Below are 6,396 nucleotides of genomic sequence, written 5' to 3'. Positions count from 1 at the left end.
ATAATTGTTTAAATATATTTAAGTGAAGTCGCTTAGTCATGTCTGACTAGTAGCGACCCCATGAACTGTAGCCTGCCAGGTTCCTCAGTCCATGGAATTTTCCAGGCAAGAGTACTGGAGTGGGTTGTCATTTCCTTCTCCAGGGGATCTTCCAGACCTAGGAATCAAACTTGAGTCTCCCACATTGCACTCAGGTGTTTTATGGTCTAAGCCACCAGGGCTATGTGGGCACAGGAGGGCCAAGAGGAGCTACTTCACATTCAAAGTCAGGAAGGGTGACCTAGTCCAAGGTAAGGAGCAGTGGCTGTGCTTTGCTGGAGCACCCATGAAGAGATATCCCACATTCAAGGTAAGAGAAACCAAAGTGAGATGGTAAGTGTTGCAAGAGAGCATCAAAGGACAGACACACTGAAACCATAATCAGAGAAAACTAGGCAATCTGATCACACGGACACGGCTTTGTCTAACTCAGTGAAACTAAGCCATGCCCTGTGGGGCCACCCAAGATGGATGGTCAAGGTGGAGAGGTCTGACAGAATGTGGTCCACTGGAGAAGGGAATGGCAAACCTTTTCAGTATTCTTGCCTTGAGAACCCCATGAACAGTATGAAAAGGCAAAATGATAGGATACTGAAAGGGGAACTCCCTGGGTCAGTAGATGCCCAATATGCTACTAGAATCAGTGGATAAATAACTCCAGAAAGAATGAAGGGAAGCAGCCAAAGCAAAAACAATACCCACTTGTGGATGTGACTGGTGATTGAAGCAACTTCTGATGCTATAACGAACAATATTGCATAGGAACCTGGAATGTTATGTTCATGAATCAAGGCAAATTGGAAGTGGTCAAACAGGAGATGGCAAGAGTGAATGTTGACATTCTAGGAATCAGCGAACTAAAATGGACTGGAATGGGTGAATTTAACTCAGATTACCATTACATATACTATGGTGGGCAGGAATCTCTTAGAAGAAATGGAGTAGCCACAAAGGTCAACAAAGGAGTTCAAAATTCAGTACTTGGATACAATCATACACACACACACACACACACACACACAAATGAAACAAAACAGAATGATTTCTGTTCATTTCAAAGGCAAAGCATTCAATATCACTGTGATCCAAGTGTATGCCCCAACCAGTAACGCTGAAGAAGCTGAAGTTGAACGGTTCTGTGAAGACCTAGAAGACCTTTTAGAACTAACACCCAAAAAAGATGTCCTTTTCATTATAGGGGACTGGAATGCAAAAGTAGGAAGTCAAGAAACACCTGGGGTAACAGGCAAATTTGGCCTTGGAATACAGATGAAGCAGGGCAAAAGCTAATAGAGTCTTTCCAAGAGAACGCACTGGTCATAGCAAACACCCTTCCGACAAGACAAGAGAAAACTCTACACATGGACATCAGCAGATGGTCAACACTGAAATCAGACTGATTATATTCTTTGCAGCCAAAGATGGAGAAGCTCTATACAGTCAGCAAAAACAAGACTGGGAGCTGACTGTGGCTCAGCTCATGAACTCCTTATTGCCAAATTCAGACTTTAATTGAAGAAAGTAGGGAAAAACACTTGACAATTCAGGTATGATCTAAATCAAATCCTTTAGAATTATATAGTGGAAGTGAGATATAGATTTAACAGACTAGATCTGATAGACAGAGTACCTGATGAACTATGGATGAAAGTTTATGACATTGTACAGGAGACAGGGATCAAGATCATCCCCAGGGAAATGAAATGCCAAAAAGCAAAATGACTGTAGGAGGAGGCCTTACAAATAGCTGTGAAAAGAAGGGAAGGGAAAGCAAAGTAGAAAAGTAAAGATATTCCCATTTGAATGCAGACTTCCAAAGAATAGCAAGGAGAAATAAAAAAGCCTTCCTCAGTGATCAATGCAAAGAAATAGAGGAAAACAACAGAATGGGGAAGACTAGAGATCTCTTCAAGAAAATTAGAGATACCAAAGGAACATTTCATGCAAAGATGGGCTCAATAAAGGACAGAAATAGTATGGACGTAACAGAAGCAGAAGATATTAAAAAGAGGTGGCAAGAATACACAGAAGAACTGTACAAAAAAGATGTTCATGACCAAGATAATCACGATGGTGTGATCACGCACCTATAGCCAGACATCCAGGAATGTGAAGTCAAGTGGGCCTTAGAAAGCATCACTATGAACAAAGCTTGTGGAGGTGATGGAATTCCAGTTGAGCTATTTTAAATCCTGAAAGATGATGCTGTGAAAGTGCTGCACTCAATATGCCAGCAAATTTGGAAAATTCATCAGTGGTCATAGGATTGAGAAACGTTAGTTTTCATTCCAATCCCAAAGAATATCAGATCAGATCAGTAGCTCAGTCGTGTCCGACTCTTTGCGACCCCAAGAATTGCAGCACGCCAGGCCTCCCTGTCCATCACCAACTCCCGGAGTTCACTGAGACCCACGTCCATCGAGTCAGTGATGCCATCCAGCCATCTCATCCTCTGTTGACCCCTTCTCCTCCTGCCCCCAATCCCTCCCAGCATCAGAGTCTTTTCCAATGCGTCAACTCTTCGCGTGAGGTGGCCAAAGTACTGGAGTTTCAGCTTTAGCATCATTCCTTCCAAAGAAATCCCAGGGCTGATCTCCTTTAGAATGGACTGGTTGGATCTCCTTGCAGTCCAAGGGACTCTCAAGAGTCTTCTCCAACACCACAGTTCAAAAGCATCAATTCTTAGGCACTCAGCCTTCTTCACAGTCCAACTCTCACATCCATACATGATCACAGGAAAAACCATAGCCTGGACTAGACAAACCTTTATTGGCAAAGTAATGTCTCTGCTTTTCAATATGCTATCTTGGTTGGTCATACCTTTCCTTCCAAGGAGTAAGCTTCTTTTAATTTCATGGCTGCAGTCACCATCTGCAGTGATTTTGGAGCCCAGAAAAATAAAGTCTGACACTGTTTCCACTGTTTCCCCATCTATTTCCCATGAAGTGGTGAGACTGGATGCCATGATCTTCGTTTTCTGAATGTTGAGCTTTAAGCCAACTTTTACACTCTCCACTTTCACTTTCATCAAGAGGCTTTTGAGTTCCTCTTCACTCTCTGCCATAAGGGTGGTGTCATCTGCATATCTGAGGTTATTGATATTTCTCCCGGCAATCTTGATTCCAGTTTGTGTTTCTTCCACTCCAGCGTTTCTCATGATGTACTCTGCATAGAAGTTAAATAAACAGGGTGACGATATACAGCCTTGACGAACTCCTTTTCCTATTTGAAACCAGTCTGTTGTTCCATGTCCAGTTCTATCTGTTGCTTCCTGACCTGCATACAAATTTCTCAAGAGGCAGATCAGGTGGTCTGGTATTCCCATCTCTTTCAGAATTTTCCACAGTTTATTGTGATCCACACAGTCAAAGGCTTTGGCATAGTCAATAAAGCAGAAATAGATCCTTTTCTGGAACTCTCTTGCTTTGCCCATGATCCAGCGCATGTTGGCAATTTGATCTCTGGTTCCTCTGCCTTTTCTAAAACCAGCTTGAACATCGGGAAGTTCACGGTTCACATGTTGCTAAAGCCTGGCTTGGAGAATTTTGAGCATTACTTTACTAGCGTGTGAGATGAGTGCAATTGTGCGGTAAGTTGAGCATTCTTTGGCATTGCCTTTCTTTGGGACTGGAATGAAAACTGACCTTTTCCAGTCATGTGGCCACTGCTGAGTTTTCCAAATTTGCTTGCATATTGAGTACAGCACTTTCACAGCATCATCTTTCAGGATTTGGAATAGCTCAACTGGAATTCCATCACGTCCCCTATCTTTGTTCTTAGTGATGCTTTCTAAGGCCCTCTTGACTTCACATTCCAGAATATCTGGCTCTAGGTCAGTGCTCACACCATCGTGATTATCTGGGTCGTGAAGATCTTTTTTGTACAGTTTTTCTGTGTATTCTTGCCATCTCTTCTTAATATCTTCTGCTTCTGTTAGGTCAATACCATTTCTGTCTTTTATCGAGCTCATCTTTGCATGAAATGTTCCTTTGGTATCTCTGATTTTCTTGAAGAGATCCCTAGTGTTTCCCATCCTGTTGTTTTCCTCTATTTCTTTGCACTGATCACTGAAGAAGGCTTTCTTATTCCTTTTGCTATTCTTTGGAGCTCTGCATTCAGATGTTTATATCTTTCCTTTTCTCCTTTGCTTTTCGCTACTCTTCTTTTCACAGCTATTTGTAAGGCCTCCCCAGACAGCCATTTTGCTTTTTTGCAATTTTTTTCCATGGGGAACGTCTTGATCCCTGTCTCCGGTACAATGTCATGTACCTCATTCCATAGTTCATCAGGCACTCTATCTATCAGATCTAGGCCCTTAAATCTATTTCTCACTCCCATTGTATAATCATAAGGGATTTGATTTAGGTCATACCTGAATGGGCTAGTGGTTTTCCCTCCTTTCTTCAATTTCAGTCTGAATTTGGCAATAAGGAGTTCATGGTCTGAGCCACAGTCAGCTCCTGGTCTTGTTTTTTGCTGACTGTATAGAGCTTCTCCATCCTTGGCTGCAAAAAATATAATCAATCTGATTTTGGTGTTGACCATCTGTTGATGTCCATGTATAGAGTCTTCTCTTGTTTTGTTGGAAGAGGGTGTTTGTTACGACCAGTGCATTTTCTTGGTATAACTCTATTAGCCTTTGCCCTGCTTCATTCCGTATTCCAAGGCCAAATTTGCCTGTTACTCCAGGTGTTTCTTGACTTCCTACTTTTGCATTCCAGTCACCTATAGTGAAAAGGACATCTTTTTGGGGTGTTAGTTCTAAAAGGTCTTGTAGGTGTTCATAGAACCATTCAACTTCAGCTTCTTCAGTGTTACTGGTTGGGGCATAGACTTGGATTACTGTGATATTGAATGGTTTACCTTGGAAATGAACAGTGATCATTCTGTTGTACTGCATTTCAGTACTGCATTTCAGACTCTTTTGTTGACCATGATGGCTACTCCATTTCTTCTGAGGGATTCCTGCCCACAGTAGTAGATATAATGGTCATCTGAGTTAAATTCACCCATTCCAGTCCATTTCAGTTCGCTGATTCCTAGAATGTCTACATTCACTCTTGCCATCTCTTGTTTGACCACTTCCAATTTGCCTTGATTCATGGACCTGACATTCCAGGTTACTATGCAATATTGCTCTTTATAGCATCAGACCTTGCTTCTATCACCAGTCACATCCACAGCTGGGTATTGTTTTTGCTTTGGCTGCATCCCTTCATTCTTTCTGGAGTTATTTCTCCACTGATCTCCAGTAGCATATTGGGCGCGTACTGACCTGGGGAGTTTCTCTTTCAGTATCCTATCATTTTGCCTTTTCATACTGTTCCCAAAGAAAGGTAATGCCAAAGAATGCTCAAACTACCACACAATTGCACTCATCTCACACGCTAGTAAAGTTATGCTCAAAATTCTCCAAGCCAGGCTTCCGCAATATGTGAACTGTGAACTTCCAGATGTTCAAGATGGTTTTAGAAAAGGCAGAGGAACCAGAGATCAAATTTCCAACATCTGCTGGATCATCAAAAAAGCAAGAGAGTTCCAGAAAAACATCTATTTCTGCTTTATTGACTATGCCAAAGCCTTTGACTGTGTGGATCACAATAAACTGTGGAAAATTATGAAAGAGATGGGCATACCAGACCACCTTGACCTGCCTCTATATGCAGGTCAGGAAGCAACACTTAGAACTGGACATGGAACAACAGACTGATTCCAAATAGGAAAAGGAGTACATCAAGGCTATATATTGTCACCCTGCTTATTTAACTTCTATGCAGAGTACATCATGAGAAATGGTGGGCTGGTAGAAGCACAAGCTGGAATCAAGATTGCCGGGAGAAATATCAATAATCTCAGATATGCAGATGACACCACCCTTGTGGCAGAAAGTTAAGAGGAAGTAAAAAGCCTCTGATGAAAGTGAAAGAAGAGAGTTAAAAAGTTGACTTAAAGCTCAACATTCAGAAAACTAAGATCATGGCATCTAGTAAAGAGATATTACTTTGCCAACAAAGGTCCATCTAGTCAAGGCTATGTTTTTTCCAGGGGTCATGTATGGATGTGAGAGTTGGACTGTGAAGAAAGCTGAGCGCTGAAGAATTGGTGCATTTGAATTGTGGTGCTGGAGAACACTCTTGATAGTCCATCCTAAAGGAAACTAGTCCTGGGTGTTCAATGGAAGGACTGATGCTGAGGTTGAAACTCCAATACTTTGGCCACCCCATGGGAAGAGTTGACTCATTGGGAAAGACCCTGATGCTGGGAGGAATTGGGCACAGTAGGAGGAGACGACAGAGGATGAGATGGCTGGTTGGCATCATCGACTGAATGCACATGAATTTGGGTGATCTCTGGGAG

This window comes from Bubalus kerabau, chromosome 7, assembly GCF_029407905.1.
Source record: "Bubalus kerabau isolate K-KA32 ecotype Philippines breed swamp buffalo chromosome 7, PCC_UOA_SB_1v2, whole genome shotgun sequence".
Classification (NCBI taxonomy): domain Eukaryota; kingdom Metazoa; phylum Chordata; class Mammalia; order Artiodactyla; family Bovidae; genus Bubalus; species Bubalus kerabau.
This window is presented reverse-complemented; position numbering follows the sequence as displayed.